Consider the following 20073-nt stretch of genomic DNA (forward strand, 5'->3'; position numbering starts at 1 on the left):
CGTAGTCGCGATCGAGACCTGCGAGTACATAGTCCACCATCTCAGGGTCTGAAACAGGGCGACCTGCTGCTGCAAGTTCATCCCTGAGATTCTTCATCTTGGCGATGAAGGCGGAGCTCGACATCGTGCCCTTCTTTGTGGTGGTGATGGCGATCCGCAGATTTGTGATGCGAGACTGTGACTGTGATGTAAAGATTGTGGTAATTGCAGTCCATAGTGTTGGGGAACGTAGTAATTTCAAAAAATTTCCTACGTACACGCAAGATCATGGTGATGCATAGCAACGAGAGGGGAGAGTGTGATCTACGTACCCTTGTAGATCGACAACGGAAGCGCTAACTTGGTTGATGTAGTCGTACGTCTTCACAGCCCGACCGATCAAGCACCGAAACTACGGCACCTCCGAGTTCTAGCACACGTTCAGCTCGATGACGATCCCCGGACTCCGATCCAGCAAAGTGTCGGGGAAGAGTTCCGTCAGCACGACGGCGTGGTGACGATCTTGATGTACTACTGTCGCAGGGCTTCGCCTAAGCACCGCTACAATATTATCGAGGACTATGGTGGAAGGGGGCACCGCACACGGCTAAGAATATGATCACGTGGATCAACTTGTGTGTCTAGGGGTGCCCCCTGCCCCCGTATATAAAGGAGCAAGGGGAGGAGGCCGGCCGGCCCCTATGGCGCGCCAAGGAGGAGTCCTCCTCCTAGTAGGAGTAGGACTCCTACTAGGAGGGGGAAAGAAGTGGGGAGGGAGAAGGAAAGGGAGGCGCCCCCCTCTCCTAGTCCAATTCGGACCAGGGGGGAGGAGGCGCGCGGCCCACCTTTGGCTGCCCCTCTCTCTCTCTCCACTAAGGCCCATATGGCCCATTACTTCTCCCGGAGGGGTTCCGGTAACCCTCCGGCTCTCCGGTTTTCTCCGAAATCACCCGGAACACTTCCGGTGTCCGAATATAGCCGTCCAATATATCAATCTTTATGTCTCGACCATTTCGAGACTCCTCGTCATGTCCGTGATCACATCCGGGACTCCGAACAACCTTCGGTACATCAAAATGCATAAACTCATAATATAACTGTCATCGTAACCTTAAGCGTGCGGACCCTACGGGTTCAAGAACAATGTAGACATGACCGAGACACGTCTCCGGTCGATAACCAATAGCGGAACCTGGATGCTCATATTGGCTCCTACATATTCTACGAAGATCTTTTATCGGTCAGACAGCATAACAACATACGTTGTTCCCTTTGTCATCGGTATGTTACTTGCCCGAGATTCGATCGTCGGTATCCTATGCCTAGTTCAATCTCGTTACCGGCAAGTCTCTTTACTTGTTCTGTAATATATCATCCCGCAACTAACTCATTAGTTGCAATGCTTGCAAGGCTTAAGTGATGTGCATTACCGAGAGGGCCCAGCGATACCTCTCCGACAATCGGAGTGACAAATCCTAATCTCGAAATACGCCAACCCAACATGTACCTTTGGAGACACCTGTAGAGCTCCTTTATAATCACCCAGTTACGTTGTGACGTTTGGTAGCACACAAAGTGTTCCTCTGGCAAACGGGAGTTGCATAATCTCATAGTCATAGGAACATGTATAAGTCATGAAGAAAGCAATAACAACATACTAAACGATCGGGTGCTAAGCTAATGGAATGGGTCATGTCAATCAGATCATTCAACTAATGAGGTGATCCCGTTAATCAAATAACAACTCTTTGTCCATGGTTAGGAAACATAATCATCTTTGATTAACGAGCTAGTCAAGTAGAGGCATACTAGTGACACTCTGTTTGTCTATGTATTCACACATGTATTATGTTTCCGGTTAATACAATTCTAGCATGAATAATAAACTTTTATCATGATATAAGGAAATAAATAATAACTTTATTATTGCCTCTAGGGCATATTTCCTTCAGTCTCCCACTTGCACTAGAGTCAATAATCTAGATTACACAGTAATGATTCTAACACCCATGGAGCCTTGGTGCTGATCATGTTTTGCTCGTGGAAGAGGCTTAGTCAACGGGTCTGCAACATTCAGATCCGTATGTATCTTGCAGATCTCTATGTCTCCCACCTGGACTAGATCCCGGATGGAATTGAAGCGTCTCTTGATGTGCTTGGTTCTCTTGTGAAATCTGGATTCCTTCGCCAAGGCAATTGCACCAGTATTGTCACAAAAGATTTTCATTGGACCCGATGCACTAGGTATGACACCTAGATCGGATATGAACTCCTTCATCCAGACTCCTTCATTCGCTGCTTCCGAAGCAGCTATGTATTCCACTTCACACGTAGATCCCGCCACGGCGCTCTGTTTAGAACTGCACCAACTGACAGCTCCACCGTTTAATGTAAACACGTATCCGGTTTGCGATTTAGAATCGTCCAGATCAGTGTCAAAGCTTGCATCAACGTAACCGTTTACGATGAGCTCTTTGTCACCTCCATATACGAGAAACGTATCCTTAGTCCTTTTTCAGGTACTTCAGGATGTTCTTGACCGCTATCCAGTGATCCACTCCTGGATTACTTTGCTACCTTCCTGCTAGACTTATAGTAAGGCACACATCAGGTCTGGTACACAACATTGCATACATGATAGAGCCTATGGCTGAAGCATAGGGAACATCTTTCATTTTCTCTCTATCTTCTGCAGTGGTCGGGCATTGAGTCTGACTCAACTTCACACCTTGTAACACAGGCAAGAACCCTTTCTTTGCTTGATCCATTTTGAACTTCTTCAAAATCTTGTCAAGGTATGTGCTTTGTGAAAGTCCAATTAAACGTCTTGATCTATCTCTATAGATCTTTATGCCTAATATGTAAGCAGCTTCACCGAGGTCTTTCATTGAAAAACTCTTATTCAAGTATCCCTTTATGCTATCCAGAAATTCTATATCATTTCCAATCAGTAATATGTCATCCACATATAATATCAGAAATGCTACAGAGCTCCCATTCACTTTCTTGTAAATACGGGCTTCTCCAAAAGTCTGTATAAAACCAAATGCTTTGATCACACTATCAAAACCTTTATTCCAACTCCGAGAGGCTTGCACCAGTCCATAAATGGATCGCTGGAGCTTGCACACTTTGTTAGCTCCCTTTGGATCGACAAAACCTTCCGGTTGCATCATATACAACTCTTCTTCCAAAAATGCATTCAGGAATGCAGTTTTGACATCCATCTGCCAAATTTCATAATCATAAAATGCGGCAATTGCTAACATGATTCGGACAGACTTAAGCATCGCTACGGGTGAAAAGGTCTCATCGTAGTCAACCCCTTGAACTTGCCGAAACCCTTTTGCGACAAGTCGAGCTTTGTAGACAGTAATATTACCGTCGGCGTCAGTCTTCTTCTTGAAGATCCATTTATTCTCAATTGCTTTCCGATCATTGGGCAAGTCAACCAAAGTCCACACTTTGTTCTCATACATGGATCCCATCTCAGATTTCATGGCTTCAAACCATTTTGCGGAATCTGGGCTCACCATCGCTTCTTCATAGTTCGTAGGTTCATCATGATCTAGTAGCATGACTTCCAGAACTAGATTACCGTACCACTCTGGTACGGATCTCACTCTGGTTGATCTACAAGGTTCAGTAGTATCTTGTTCTAAAGTTTCATGATCATTATCATTAGCTTCCTCACTAATTGGTGTAGGTGTCACAGAAACAGTTTTCTGTGATGCACTACTTTCCAATAAGGGAGCAGGTACAGTTACCTCGTCAAGTTCTACTTTCCTCCCACTCAATTCTTTCGAGAGAAACTCCTTCTCTAGAAAGTTTCCGAATTTAGCAACAAAAGTCTTGCCTTCGGATCTGTGATAGAAGGTGTATCCAATAGTCTCCTTTGGATATCCTATGAAGACACATTTTTCCGATTTGGGTTCGAGCTTGTCAGGTTGAAGCTTTTTCACATAAGCATCGCAGCCCCAAACTTTCAGAAACAACAACTTTGGTTTCTTGCCAAACCATAGTTCATAAGGCGTCGTCTCAACGGATTTTGATGGTGCCCTATTTAACGTGAATGCGGCCGTCTCCAAAGCATAACCCCAAAACGATAGCGGTAAATCAGTAAGAGACATCATAGATCGCACCAAATCTAGTAAAGTACGATTACGAGTTCGGACACACCATTACGCTGTGGTGTTCCGGGTGGCGTGAGTTGCGAAACTATTCCGCATTGTTTCAAATGTACACCAAACTCGTAACTCAAATATTCTCCTCCACTATCAGATCGTAGAAACTTTATTTTCTTGTTACGATGATTTTCAACTTGACTCTGAAATTCTTTGAACTTTTCAAACGTTTCAGACTTATGTTTCATTAAGTAGATATACCCATATCTGCTTAAGTCATCTGTGAAGGTGAGAAAATAACGATATCCGCCACGAGCCTCAATATTCATCGGACCACATACATCTGTATGTATGATTTCCAACAAATCTGTTGGTCTCTCCATAGTACCGGAGAACGGCGTTTTAGTCGTCTTGCCCATGAGGCACGGTTCGCAAGTACCAAGTGATTCATAATCAAGTGGTTCCAAAAGTCCATCAGTATGGAGTTTCTTCATGCGCTTTATACCGATATGACCTAAACGGCAGTGCCACAAATAAGTTGCACTATCATTATCAACTCTGCATCTTTTGGCTTCAACATTATGAATATGTGTGTTACTACTATCGAGATTCAATAAGAATAGACCACTCTTCAAGGGTGCATGACCATAAAAGATATTACTCATATAAATAGAACAACCATTATTCTCTTATTTAAATGAATAACCATCTCGCATCAAACAAGATCCAGATATAATGTTCATGCTTAACGCTGGATCCAAATAACAATTATTTAGGTCTAATATTAATCCCGAAGGTAGATGTAGAGGTAGCATGCCGACCGCGATCACATCGACTTTGGAACCGTTTTCCACGCGCATCGTCACCTCGTCCTTAGCCAATCTTAGCTTAATTCGTAGTCCCTATTTTGAGTTGCAAATATTAGCAACAGAACCAGTATCAAATACCCAGGTGCTACTGCGAGCATTAGTAAGGTACACATCAATAACATGTATATCACATATACCTTTGTTCACCTTGCCATCCTTCTTATCCGTCAAATACTTGGGGCAGTTCCGCTTCCAGTGACCAGTCTGCTTGCAGTAGAAGCACTCAGTTTCAAGCTTAGGTCCAGACTTGGGTTTCTTCTCTTGAGCAGCAACTTGCTTGCTGTTCTTCTTGAAGTTCCCCTTCTTCTTCCCTTTGCCCTTTTTCTTGAAACTAGTGGTCTTGTTGACCATCAACACTTGATGCTCCTTTTTGATTTCTACCTCCGCAGCTTTTAGCATTGCGAAGAGCTCAGGAATAGTCTTATTCATCCCTTGCATATTATAGTTCATCACGAAGCTCTTGTAGCTTGGTGGCAGTGATTGGAGAATTCTGTCAATGACGCAATCATCTGGAATATTAACTCCCATTTGAATCAAGTGATTATTATACCCAGACATTTTGAGTATATGCTCACTGATAGAACTGTTCTCCTCCATCTTGCAGCTATAGAACTTATTGGAGACTTCATATCTCTCAATCCGGGCATTTGCTTGAAATATTAACTTCAACTCCTGGAACATCTCATATGCTCCATGACGTTCAAAACGTCGTTGAAGTCCCGGTTCTAAGCTGTAAAGCATGGCACACTGAACTATCGAGTAGTCATCAGCTTTGCTCTGCCAGACGTTCACAACATCTGGTGTTGCTCCAGCAGCAGGCCTGGCACCCAGCGGTGCTTCCAGAACGTAATTCTTCTGTGCAGCAATGAGGATAATCCTCAAGTTACGGACCTAGTCCGTGTAATTGCTACCATTATCTTTCAACTTTGCTTTCTCAAGGAACGCATTAAAATTCAACGGAACAACATCACGGGCCATTTATCTACAATCATACATAAACAAGCAAGATACTATCAGGTACTAAGTTCATGATAAATTTAGGTTCAATTAATCATATTACTTAAAGAACTCCCACTTAGATAGACTTAGATAGACATCCCTCTAATTCTCTAAGTGATTACGTGATCCAAATCAACTAAACCATGTCCGATCATCACGTGAGATGGAGTAGTTTCATTGGTGAACATCACTATGTTGATCATATCTACTATATGATTCACGCTCGACCTTTCGGTCTCCGTGTTCCGAGGCCATATCTGTATATGCTTGGCTCGTCAAGTATAACCTGAGTATTTCGCATGTGCAACTGTTTTGCACCCGTTGTATTTGAACGTAGAGCCTATCACACCCGATCATCACGTGGTGTCTCAGCACGAAGAACTTTCGCAACGGTGCATAATCAGGGAGAACACTTCTTGATAATTTAGTGAGAGATCATCTTATAATGCTACCGTCAATCAAAGCAAGATAAGATGCATAAAAGATAAACATCATATGCAATCAATATAAGTGATATGATATGGCCATCATCATCTTGTGCTTGTGATCTCCATCTCCGAAGCACCGTCATGATCACCATCGTCACCGGCACGGCACCTTGATCTCCATCGTAGCATCGTTGTCGTCTCGCCAATCTTATGCTTCCACGACTATCGCTACCGCTTAGTGATAAAGTAAAGCATTACAGCGCGATTGCATTGCATACAATAAAGCGACAACCATATGGCTCCTGCCAGTTGCCGATAACTCGGTTACAAAACATGATCATCTCATACAATAAAATTTAGCATCATGTCTTGACCAAATCACATCACAACATGCCCTGCAAAAACAAGTTAGACGTCCTCTACTTTGTTGTTGCATGTTTTACGTGGCTGCTACGGGCTTAAGCAAGAACCAATCTTACCTACGCATCAAAACCACAACGATAGTTTGTCAAGTTGGTGCTGTTTTAACCTTCGCAAGGACCGGGCGTAGCCACACTCGGTTCAACTAAAGTTGGAGAAACTGTCACCCACAAGCCACCTATGTGCAAAGCACGTCGGGAGAACCGGTCTCGCGTAAGCGTACGCGTAATGTCGGTCCGGGCCGCTTCGTCCAACAATACCGCCGAACCAAAGTATGACATGCTGGTAAGCAGTATGACTTATATCGCCCACTACTCACTTGTGTTCTACTCGTGCAAATAACATCAACATATAAAACCTAGGCTCGCATGCCACTGTTGGGGAACGTAGTAATTTCAAAAAATTTCCTACGTACACGCAAGATCATGGTGATGCATAGCAACGAGAGGGGAGAGTGTGATCTACGTACCCTTGTAGATCGACAACGGAAGCGTTAACTTGGTTGATGTAGTCGTACGTCTTCACGGCCCGACCGATCAAGCACCGAAACTACGGCACCTCCGAGTTCTAGCACACGTTCAGCTCGATGACGATCCCCGGACTCCGATCCAGCAAAGTGTCGGGGAAGAGTTCCGTCAGCACGATGGCGTGGTGACGATCTTGATGTACTACTGTCGCAGGGCTTCGCCTAAGCACCGCTACAATATTATCGAGGACTATGGTGGAAGGGGGCACCGCACACGGCTAAGAATATGATCACGTGGATCAACTTGTGTGTCTAGGGGTGCCCCCTGCCCCCGTATATAAAGGAGCAAGGGGAGGAGGCCGTCCGGCCCCTATAGCGCGCCAAGGAGGAGTCCTGCTCCTAGTAGGAGTAGGACTCCTACTAGGAGGGGGAAAGAAGTGGGGAGGGAGAAGGAAAGGGGGGCGCCGCCCCCCCTCTCCTAGTCCAATTCGGACCATGGGGGGAGGAGGCGCGCGGCCCACCTTTGGCTGCCCCTCTATCTCTCCACTAAGGCTCATATGGCCCATTACTTCTCCCGGGGGGGTTCCAGTAACCCTCCGGCTCTCCGGTTTTCTTCGAAATCACCCGGAACACTTCCGGTGTACGAATATAGCCGTCCAATATATCAATCTTTATGTCTCGACCATTTCAAGACTCCTCGTCATGTCCGTGATCATATCCGGGACTCCGAACAACCTTCGGTACATCAAAATGCATAAACTCATAATATAACTGTCATCGTAACCTTAAGCGTGCGGACCCTACGGGTTCGAGAACAATGTAGACATGACCGAGACACGTCTCCGGTCAATAACCAATAGCGGAACCTGGATGCTCATATTGGCTCCTACATATTCTACGAAGATCTTTTATCGGTCAGACCGCATAACAACATACGTTGTTCCCTTTGTCATCGGTATGTTACTTGCCCGAGATTCGATCGTCGGTATCCTATACCTAGTTCAATCTCGTTACCGGCAAGTCTCTTTACTCGTTCTGTAATACATCATCCCGCAACTAACTCATTAGTTGCAATGCTTGCAAGGCTTAAGTGATGTGCATTACCGAGAGGGCCCAGAGATACCTCTCCGACAATCGGAGTGACAAATCCTAATCTCGAAATACGCCAACCCAACATGTACGTTTGGAGACACCTGTAGAGCTCCTTTATAATCACCCAGTTACGTTGTGACGTTTGGTAGCACACAAAGTGTTCCTCTAGCAAACGGGAGTTGCATAATCTCATAGTCATAGGAACATGTATAAGTCATGAAGAAAGCAATAACAACATACTAAATGATCGGGTGCTAAGCTAATGGAATGGGTCATGTCAATCAGATCATTCAACTAATGATGTGATCCCGTTAATCAAATAACAACTCTTTGTCCATGGTTAGGAAACATAACCATCTTTGATTAACGAGCTAGTCAAGTAGAGGCATACTAGTGACACTCTGTTTGTCTATGTATTCACACATGTATTATGTTTCCGGTTAATACAATTCTAGCATGAATAATAAACTTTTATCATGATATAAGGAAATAAATAATAACTTTATTATTGGCTCTAGGGCATATTTCCTTCACATAGATCATAAGTATTTTCTTTACTAATAACCTGAGCAAGGATCTCTTTTGAGAGAGAATTCAGCAAATGACTCAGAACTTGTTGATCCTTCTGCAGCCATGGCGCATACAGTGGGTTTGGCACCGTAGCCATGGTCTTGTCCGACTGCTGCTCCTCCACCGTGGCTGGGGGTGCGACGTCGGTTCCATCTAGGAGCCCTATGACCTGCGCTTCTCGCAGGCCGGGCATCACTTGGGCTTTCCATAGGAGATAGTTCCCCTTTGTCAACTTCTCGGCTGGTGGAGGACCAAGGTTGAGGACGACTGTAGTCGAGGAAGCCATGCCGATGGAGAGGTTTTCGGTGGCTAGATTGGGAAGAGGATGGCTCTGTATATCATGTAAGATTTGATGGAAGCGTTCCTACTCCTCGTAAGGAGCCGCGTGATGTATATTTATGTGCGACAGGAAAAGCCCCTGTTCGTGGCGTACAAGGCAAGGCTGATCGCTAGGATACAACTCGTACAGAGAAGAGAGAACGAGGTAGTTACGAGAGGGAATAGAGATAGGAGACAGTTGAGATTACAATAGGTTTAAATCGTATCATCTAACAGATCCAAGACACAATGAAGCTGACAAACAAAAACAGGGGAAGGAAGGAAGGAGATCAGAGAGTGGTCTTGGACGCCCTCCTTACCAGCACAGCCCAGCACATGACCCTGTACACGAGGAAGAAGCACAGCATGACCCCCACGTTGACCCACCTCATGCCCTCGTCCACCCCTCTCCCCCTCAGCACGTCGCCGCCGGTGCTCAGGCACACGCCGTCGCCGTTCATGGCGTCCCCTCCCACCCACGCCACGCACTTCTCCCTGGCGCTGCCCCCGTACTCGTTGATGAGCAGCAGGTCCAGCGGGTACCTGTACATGGACACGTAGTACATGAAGGCCCAGTACCTCGGGATGCTCTCCTTGGGTATGAAGTAGCCGGAGAAGAGGAAGAAGACGCCCAGGAAGATGCAGATGAGCGAGTTGCCGAGGATGAAGTCCGGGGACACGGCGCTGAGGAAGAGCACCAAGGAGCTGGCCATGAGCACGATGAGCCACACGGCGAGGACGAAGAACCCGAACGCCGCGAGGGAGGCGCGGAGGCCCACCAGCCAGTACACCGGCGCCGAGAAGAGGACCGCCACGGCGAGCAGGCACGGCGCGAACACCAGCGCGTTGGCGACCACGTAAGAGGACAGGCGGTAGGCGCGGCGGGACTCGGGAGGCCTCGCGCATCAGCACGCGCCGCTCGTGGAGGAGGATGGGCAGCGCCTCCACGGTGGAGGAGAGGAGGAAGCTGAGGCTGAAGGCGAAGAGGCCCAGCCGGAGCGCCAGCCCGTCCGGGTCGGCGCGCACGCGGAAGAAGACGCTGCATGCCGAGGCCCAGGCCGCCGACCACCGCCTGCGCCGCCCGCGCCGCGAAGAGCTGCTGCGTGCGGTACATGGTGCGCCAGCAGCGCACTGTCAGCGCCGCCACCTCCGTGGTGCGGCTGCGGTACCCGTGCTCTGGGACCTGAAGGCTGCCGTTGGCAACGCCGGGGCTTTCCCTTTCCTCCTCGTACTGGTCGTTGTCCCAGAGTCAACGCGGCACCTGCTGGAATACTGAAAGCCTGAAAGCAATTCACACGGAGTTGGGTTCATTCTCCTGGGTGAGCCGCCGCCTCCAACGTCGCTGGCCGCCGCCTCCTCAAAATTAGGGTTCTTTGTGCCTTTCATCGGCGCCGGTGCCGGTCCGTTCCGTCTCCGGTAATCTTAAGGCCATGGAGGCAGAGTGAATCTCGGTCCTTGCCGGTGAGAGGGCTCCGTTTTCATATCTTTTTTCGAGCTTTGTTAGGGTTTGTGTCCGAAAGCGAGACGGTGACGGCTCCATAAAGATGGAATAAAGGTCTCCCCGTCTAGTCCCTGTTCCGGTGATGCGTGTAGCATCATCGGTGGGCGTGTGTAGTGTTGGAAACGTAGTAATTTCAAAAAAAATAAAATCCTACGCACACGCAAGATCATGGTGATGCATAGCAACGAGAGGGGAGAATGTCGTCCACGTACCCTCGTAGACCGTAAGCGGAAGCGTTATGAGAACGCGGTCGATGTAGTCGTACGTCTTCACGATCCGACTGATCCAAGTACCGAACGCACGGCACCTCCGAGTTCAGCACACGTTCAGCTCGGTGACGTCCCACGAACTCACGATCCAGCAGAGCTTCGCGGGAGAGTTCCGTCAGCACGACGACGTGATGACGGTGATGATGATGCTACCGATGCAGGGCTTCGCCTAAGCACCGCTACGATATGACCGAGGTGGATTATGATGGAGGGAGGCACCACACACGGCTAAAAGATCAACTGATCAACTTGTGTGTCTATGGGGTGCCCCCTTCCCCCGTATATAAAGGAGTGGAGGAGGGGGAGGGGCCGGCCCTCCTAGGCGCGCCCCAAGGGGAGTCCTACTCCCACCGGGAGTAGGACTCCAACCCTTCCAAGAGTAGGAGTAGGAGAGAGGGGGAAGGAAAGGGGGGGGGGGCGCCCCCCTCCTTGTCCAATTCGGACTAGAGGGGGAGAGCATGCGGCCTGCCCTGGCTGCCCCTCCTCTTCTCCACTAAGGCCCAATAGGCCCATTACACTCCTCGGGGGGTTCCGGTAACCCCCCGGTACTCCGGTATTTGTCTGAACTTGTTCGGAACCCTTCCAAAGTCCAAACATAGTCATCCAATATATCGATCTTTATGTCTTGACCATTTCGAGACTCCTCGTCTTGTCCGTGATCATATCCGGGACTCCGAACTACCTTCGGCACATCAAAACACATAAACTCATATTACCGATCGTGACCGAACGTTAAGCGTGCGGACCCTACGGGTTCGAGAACTATGTAGACATGACCGAGACTCGTCTCCGGTCAATAACCAATAGCAGAACCTGTATGCTCATATTGGCTCCTAGATATTCCACGAAGATCTTTATCGGTCAAATCGCATAACAACATACGTTGTTCCCTTTGTTATTGGTATGTTATTTGCCCGAGATTCGATCGTCGGTATCTCAATACCTAGTTCAATCTCGTTACTGGCAAGTCTCTTTACTCGTTCCGTAATACATCATCCCACAACTAACTCATTAGCTGCATTGCTTGCAAGGCTTATAGTGATGTGCATTACCGAGAGGGCTCAGAGATACCTCTCCGACAATCGGAGTGACAAATCCCAATTTTGATCTATGCCAACTCAACAAGTACCATCGTAGACACCTGTAAAGCACCTTTATAATCACCCAGTTTGTGACGTTTGGTAGCACATAAAGTGTTCCTCCGGTATTCGAGAGTTGCATAATCTCATAGTCATAGGAACATGTATAAGTCATGAAGAAAGCAATAACAATATACTAAACGATCGAATGCTAAGCTAACGGAATGGGTCAAGTCAATCACATCATTTTCTAATGATGTGATCCCGTTAATCAAATGACAACTCATGTCTATGGCTAGGAAACTTAACCATCTTTGATTCAACGAGCTAGTCAAGTAGAGGCATACTAGTGACACTTAGTTTGTCTATATATTCACACATGTACTAAGTTTACGGTTAATACAATTCTAGCATGAATAATAAACATTTATCATGATATAAGGAAATATAAATAACAACTTTATTATTGCCTCTAGGGCATATTTTCTTCAGTCTCACACTTGCACTAGAGTCAATAATCTAGATTACACAGTAATGATTCTAACACCCATGGAGTCTTGGTGCTGATCATGTTTTGCTCGTGAGAGAGGCTTAGTCAACGGGTTTGCAACATTCAGATCTGTATGTATCTTGCAAATCTCTATGTCTCCCTCCTTGACTTGGTCGCGGATGGAATTGAAGCGTCTCTTGATGTGCTTGGTTCTCTTGTGAAATCTGGATTCCTTTGCCAAGTTAACTGCACCAGCATTGTCACAAAAGATTTTCATTGGACCTGATGCACTAGGTATGACACCTAGATCGGATATGAACTCCTTCATCCAGACTCCTTCATTTGCTGCTTCCGAAGCAGCTATGTACTCCACTTCACACGTAGATCCTTGTCATGTCCGTGATCATATCCGGGACTCCGAACTACCTTCAGTACATCAAAACACAAAAACTCATAATACCGATCGTCACAGAACTTTAAGCGTGCGGACCCTACGAGTTCGAGAACTATGTAGACATGACCGAGACATGTCTCCGGTCAATAACCAATAGCGGAACCTAGATGCTCATATTGGTTCCTACATATTCTACGAAGATCTTTATCGGTCAAACCGCATAACAACATACGTTGTTCCCTTTGTCATCGGTATGTTACTTGCCCGAGATTCGATCGTCGGTATCTCAATACCTAGCTCAATCTCATTACCGGCAAGTCTCTTTAATCGTTCCATAATGCATCATCCCGCAACTAACTCATTAGTCACATTGCTTGCAAGGCTTATTGTGATGTGCATTACCGAGAGGGCCCAGAGATACCTCTCCGACAATCGGAGTGACAAATCCTAATCTCGATCTATGCCAACTCAACAAACACCATCGGAGACACCTGTAGAGATCCTTTATAATCACCCAGTTACGTTGTGACGTTTGGTAGCATACAAAGTGTTCTTTCGGTATTCGGGAGTTGCATAATCTCATAGTCACAGGAACATGTATAAGTCATGGAGAAAGCAATAGCAGTAAACTAAACGATCAAGTACTAAGCTAACAGAATGGGTCAACTCAATCACATCATTCTCCTAATGATGTGATCCCGTTAATCAAATGACAACTCATGTCCATGGCTAGGAAACTTAACCATCTTTGATTAATGAGCTAGTCAAGTAGACCATACTAGTGACACTATATTTGTCTATGTATTCACACATGTATTATGTTTCCGGTTAATACAACTCTAGCATGAATAATAAACATTTATCATGATATGAGGAAATAAATAATAACTTTATTATTGCCTCTAGGTCATATTTCCTTCAGTCTCCCACTTGCACTAGAGTCAATAATCTAGATTACACAGTAATGATTCTAACACCCATGGAGTCTTGGTGTTGATCATGTTTTGCTCGTGGAAGAGGCTTAGTCAACGGGTCTGCAACATTCAGATCTGTATGTATCTTGCAAATCACTATGTCTCCCACCTGGAGTTGCTCCGGATGGAATTGAAGCGTCTCTTGATGTGCTTGGTTCTCTTGTGAAATCTGGATTCCTTTGCCAAGGCAATTGCACCAGTATTGTCACAAAAGATTTTCATTGGACCCGATGCACTAGGTATGACACCTAGATCGGATATGAACTCCTTTATCCAGACTCCTTCATTTGCTGCTTCCGAAGCAGCTATGTACTCCGCTTCACACGTAGATCCCGCCACGACGCTTTGCTTAGACCTGCACCAACTGACAGCTCCACCGTTCAATATAAACACGTATCCGGTTTGTGACTTAGAGTCATCTGGATCAGTGTCAAAGCTTGCATCAACGTAACCATTTATGACAAGCTCTTTGTCACCTCCATAAACGAGAAACATATCCTTAGTTCTTTTCAGGTATTTCAGGATGTTCTTGACCGCTGTCCAGTGATCCACTCTTGGATTACTTTGGTACCTCCCTGCTAAACTAATAGCAAGGCACACATCAGGTCTGGTACACAGCATTGCATACATGATAGAGCCTATGGCTGAAGCATAGGGAACATCTTTCATTTTCTCTCTATCTTCTGCAGTGGTCAGGCATTGAGTCTGACTCAACTTCACACCTTGTAACACAGGCAAGAACCCTTTCTTTGCTTGATCCATTTTGAACTTCTTCAAAATCTTGTCAAGGTATGTGCTTTGTGAAAGTCCAATTAAACGTCTTGATCTATCTCTATAGATCTTTATGCCTAATATGTAAGCAGCTTCACCGAGGTCTTTCATTGAAAAACTCTTATTCAAGTATCCCTTTATGCTATCCAGAAATTCTATATCATTTCCAATCAGTAATATGTCATCCACATATAATATTAGAAATGCTACAGAGCTCCCACTCACTTTCTTGTAAATACAGGCTTCTCCAAAAGTCTGTATAAAGCCATATGCTTTGATCACACTATCAAAACCTTTATTCCAACTCCGAGATGCTTGCACCTGTCCATAGATGGATCGCTGGAGCTTGCATACTTTGTTAGCATCCTTTGGATCGATAAAACCTTCAGGTTGCATAATATACAACTCTTCTTCCAGAAATCCATTCAGGAATGCAGTCTTTACATCCATTTGCCAAATTTCATAATCATAGAATGCGGCAATTGCTAACATGATTCGGGCGGACTTAAGCATCGCTACGGGTGAGAAAGTCTCATCGTAGTTAACTCCTTGAACTTGTCGAAAACCTTTCGCAACAAGTCGAGCTTTGTAGACAGTAACATTACCGTCAGCGTCTGTCTTCTTCTTGAAGATCCATTTATTCTCGATGGCTTGCCGATCATCAGGCAAGGCAACCAAAGTCCACACTTTGTTCTCATACATGGATCCTATCTCGGATTTCATGGCCTCAAGCCATTTTGCGGAATCTGGGCTCATCATCGCTTCCTCATAGTTCGTAGGTTCGTCATGGTCAAGTAACATGACCTCCAGAACAGGATTGCCGTACCACTCTGGTGCGGATCTTACTCTGCTTGACCTACGAGGTTCAGTAATAACTTGATCTGAAGTTACATGATCATCATCATTAACTTCCTCACTAATTGGTGTAGGAGTGACAGGAACAGATTTCTGTGATGAACTACTTTCCAATAAGGGAGCAGGTACAGTTACCTCATCAAGTTCTACTTTCCTCCCACTCACTTCTTTCGAGAGAAATTCCTTCTCTAGAAAGGATCCATTCTTAGCAACGAATGTCTTGCCTTCGGATCTGTGATAGAAGGTGTACCCAACAGTCTCCTTTGGGTATCCTATGAAGACACATTTCTCCGATTCGGGTTCGAACTTATCAGGTTGAAGCTTTTCACATAAGCATCGCAGCCCCAAACTTTAAGAAACGAAAACTTTGGTTTCTTGCCAAACCACAGTTCATAAGGCGTCATCTCAACGGATTTAGACGGTGCCCTATTTAATGTGAATGCAGCTGTCTCTAAAGCATAACCCCAAAACGATAGCGGTAAATAAGTAAGAGACATCATAGATTGCACCATATCTAGTAAAGTACGATTACGATGTTCGGACACACCATTACGCTGTAGTGTTCCGGGTGGCGTGAGTTGCGAAACTATTCCGCATTGTTTCAAATGAAGACCAAACTCGTAACTCAAATATTCTCCTCCATGATCAGATTGTAGAAACTTTATTTTCTTGTTACGATGATTTTCCACTTCACTCTGAAATTCTTTGAACTTTTCAAATGTTTCAGACTTATGTTTCATTAAGTATATATACCCATATCTGCTCAAATCATCTGTGAATGTGAGAAAATAACGATACCCGCCGTGAGCCTCAACATTCATCGGACCACATACATCAGTATGTATGATTTCCAACAAATCTGTTGCTCGCTTAGTTCCGGAGAACGACGTTTTAGTCATCTTGCCCATGAGGCATGGTTTGCAAGTACCAAGTGATTCCAAAAGTGCATCAGAATGGAGTTTCTTCATGCGCTTTACACCAATATGACCTAAACGGCAGTGCCACAAATAATTTGCACTATCATTGTCAACTCTGCATCTTTTAGCGTCAATATTATGAATATGTGTATCACTACTATCGAGATTCATCAAAAATAGACCACTCTTCAAGGGTGCATGACCATAAAAGATATTACTCATATAAGAAGAACAACCATTATTCTAAGATTTAAATAATAACCTTCTCGCATCAAACAAGATACAGATATAATGTTCATGCTCAACGCTGGCACCAAATAACAATTATTCAGGTCTAAAACTAATCCCGAAGGTAGATGTAGAGGTAGCGTGCCGTCGTGGGTTTGTCACGGCAGATGTCCTCGTGAAAGGACTTAGTCGTGGAGCCATCGCTACGGGTTAGCTTAAAGGGGTTAAACCGGACAAGGGGACACGAGGGGTTTTATACTAGTTCGGCCCCTTCGATGAAGGTAAAAGCCTACGTCTAGTTGTGATTGGTATTGCTAGGGTTTCGATCACCAAGGAGCGAATCCGCTTTGCCTGGCTCTCGATTTGTTGTCTGTCGTCCCTAAACCGCTGTCGGGTCATCCCTTTATATACACAGGTTGACGCCCGCCGGTTTACAGAGTCCCGAGGCCGGATCATAAACATGTCCGGCTCGGTCTCTATTCCTTCTACTTACAATACAAGTTACATGAGAAAGTCGGTTTACATCTACAGGCTTTAACTCGCCTTTGGGCCTTGGGCCTTCGTAAAGCTAATCCGGCCACTCCTGGCCGGTTTATGTCTAGTAGTAATATCCCCAACATTAGGCCCCAGATTGGTTTGAACTTGTTCATGTCAATCTTCAACACTTCGAAAAATTCCTCCTTTGCATCTTTACCTTGATCTTGTAAACCGCCGTGTTGTCATATTCCGGGATCATGATAAATCGTCATGACGTCATCTTGTTATTAAAATGATACATCTCACCTTCAGTTAATGAACTTCCAACAATCGAGGTGACCGCTCCTGTTAGGCATCCAATATTTCAGCTCCTCGATTCTCGCGCCTGTTACCTATCCTTTCCCTTATAAATAGGACCAAGGGTCATTTCCCTTTTTCCCCTCCGTCTCTTCGCCTCTTATTCCTCCTTGCAAAGCCCTGCCTCCGAGCGCCCCCGCCATCATCGAGCTCCGCCGCTGCATCACCAACAATCACTGCATCAACCTGATTGCATCAGAAAGACGCGGCGCATCTCCGCTCCCTGACCTGCTTCTTGTAAGCTTCTCCTCCTTTCTCTGCAGATCCGTTAGGGTTCATGCGAGTTCCTTTTGTTCTCCTCTTGTTCTTCTTCAACCCATAGATAACAGAATTTGATTTTTATATGTTCCGCATAATAGCTACGAAACTCCGTATCTCAACCACTTGATCCAATCTTTAGATACACTGTAACTTGATCTGGACCTTTCGTGAACTGCTGGAAGACCAAGCTTTTGAATCTCAATATTTTTCCTTTTCATAACTTACAGCAGATCCAAAATTTCAATGCAGTCTTGTGAAACCTGTTTTACCTTACTTAGTCATTTTTGCTGTAGATCTGTCCCTTTTTACCACACAGGCGGTTTACCTTTTAAAAATCAACCTATCACATACCATTAGTCCCCTGGTAAACCGGCAAACCCTTTTACATCCGTTGTGATAGTCCGGTTTTAACAACATGTGTACACCCTTGTTCTGATATGACCTTGTCATTCATTATTGTGTCAGCCTCCGGTTTACGTAATTTCACATAGCTGTATATCTTTATCCCATCGCATCTTATGTACCACCATGAATGATTTGTAAACCGGTATTTCCTTTCAGCTTTTCGTTCGCAATGGACAAACAGTTTTACGCTTGCAACTGGGCTCCTTCCCGGGTTACCGAAGAACAGTTGAACGGAATGGTCAATATCGGCACCTTGCCCAAGAAAACTAAGATTCGATGGCGAGTTCCAGGAATAGAGAATCCTCCTACCCCGAGGCAGGGTGAGGTAGTGGTCTTTGTCGACCACATAGGCCGTGGTTTCAAACCGCCCGGGTCGAAGTTTTTCCGAGATGTTCTTGCCAGTTTCCAACTCCATCCTCAAGATATTGGACCCAACTCGGTGTCCAATCTATGCAACTTCCAAGTCTTCTGTGAAGTATACTTACAAGAAGAACCAACTACTGAGGTGTTCCGGGATTTCTTTCATCTGAACCGGCGTACAAAATTTGTAAACGGTCCCCACACTGAGCTTGGTGGCGTCTCTATTCAAAAGCGGAAATAAGTTGAGTTCCCTCATGCCAAGCTGCACAGTCACCCTAAGGACTGGAACCAGACTTGGTTCTACTGCAAGGATACCTCTCCTGAAGATGAGAACCCTCTGCCAGGCTATCGTGACCACTGGCTTTCCAACACTCATCCATTGCCGCAACGTCTAAGTTCTGCGGAACGGGCCGCATATGCCCCTCAACTCGCCAAGCTCCAGGCCTTTATGGCCAACGGTTTATCGGGCGTCGACTTTGTGCATTGCTGGATATCTTGGAGCATCTTGCCACTAAGCCGTCGCCCCGGTTTAATGTGTGAGTACACCGGTGAATTAGAAGAACCCCAATGCCACATCAACATTCAGTTAACCGATGAAGAGGTCACTGAAGGTGTTAAGAAAATTTTGAATGAATTGGAATCTGTCTGTCGCCAAACCGTCTTGAACCCCTTCTACACACAAAATAAACCGCCTGCTGTAAGTGCTATCCTTCCTTTTTATCTTCGACATCTTTTTCTAAATTGTTCAACTCGTAAACTTTCTTCTGTTGGTTTATAAACAGGGTGATGATCCATTTTGGAAGCGGAAATCTGCAGAAAAAGCGGCAAAGCCATCCCGCCCCAAAACAAAAGTTGTCAAGCGAACCTCAAAGCGGAAAACAGCTGAACGTATCAACATGGACCTTGATGAAGATGCAGATGAACCGGAAGTTGAGGTAGAACTTGACTCACTTGGCTCCCTTTTCATGCACCTCATTAACAATGATCTTTATCAGGAGGACATGGACGGCAGCCAGGCTGATGACGTAGAGGTAATTACCCTTTCCTCCGGTTCAGACTCTATGCCAACACAAAAGACCCGTCAAGCGGTCTGGAAAGTAAGCTCTTTCTCATCCTCTTGCTTACTTGGATCCAACATTTATTTTGAAGATGCAGCAGCACGAGGCTCGCCGGACAACCTGGCATAGCGGCCAACGGGTCACTTCAGCCGGTTTACCCGACACTCTGGTTCGGAAGCGCCGATCTGAGGTCTCCCCCACTTCTGACAATTCTTATCCCAAGGCAGGGTATTTGTAGCGACCAGAGCTCAAACAGTCTGATCTCTGTGCTCCGGTGTCATCCCTGGATCAGTAATGCTGACACCACACAGTACTCGGAGGATTTATAACAGAGTAGCAATCACACACTTATTACATCGAGTGTCTCCATAGAGAACTTATTACAATAAATATGGCTTACGGCCATCTAATA

At 45.7% G+C, this 20073-nt stretch overlaps 1 pseudogene; it reads right to left on the reverse strand.

The window, feature by feature from the left end:
* Positions 1-9555: 9555 nt before the first annotated feature.
* Positions 9556-10697, reverse strand: LOC125506710 (ABC transporter G family member 23 pseudogene; annotated as a pseudogene).
* Between the last annotated feature and the right edge of the window lie 9376 nt (positions 10698-20073).

Source organism: Triticum urartu, chromosome 1A (genome assembly GCF_056163025.1).
Source record: "Triticum urartu cultivar PI428250 chromosome 1A, HENAU_Tu73, whole genome shotgun sequence".
Taxonomy (NCBI): Eukaryota; Viridiplantae; Streptophyta; class Magnoliopsida; order Poales; family Poaceae; genus Triticum; species Triticum urartu.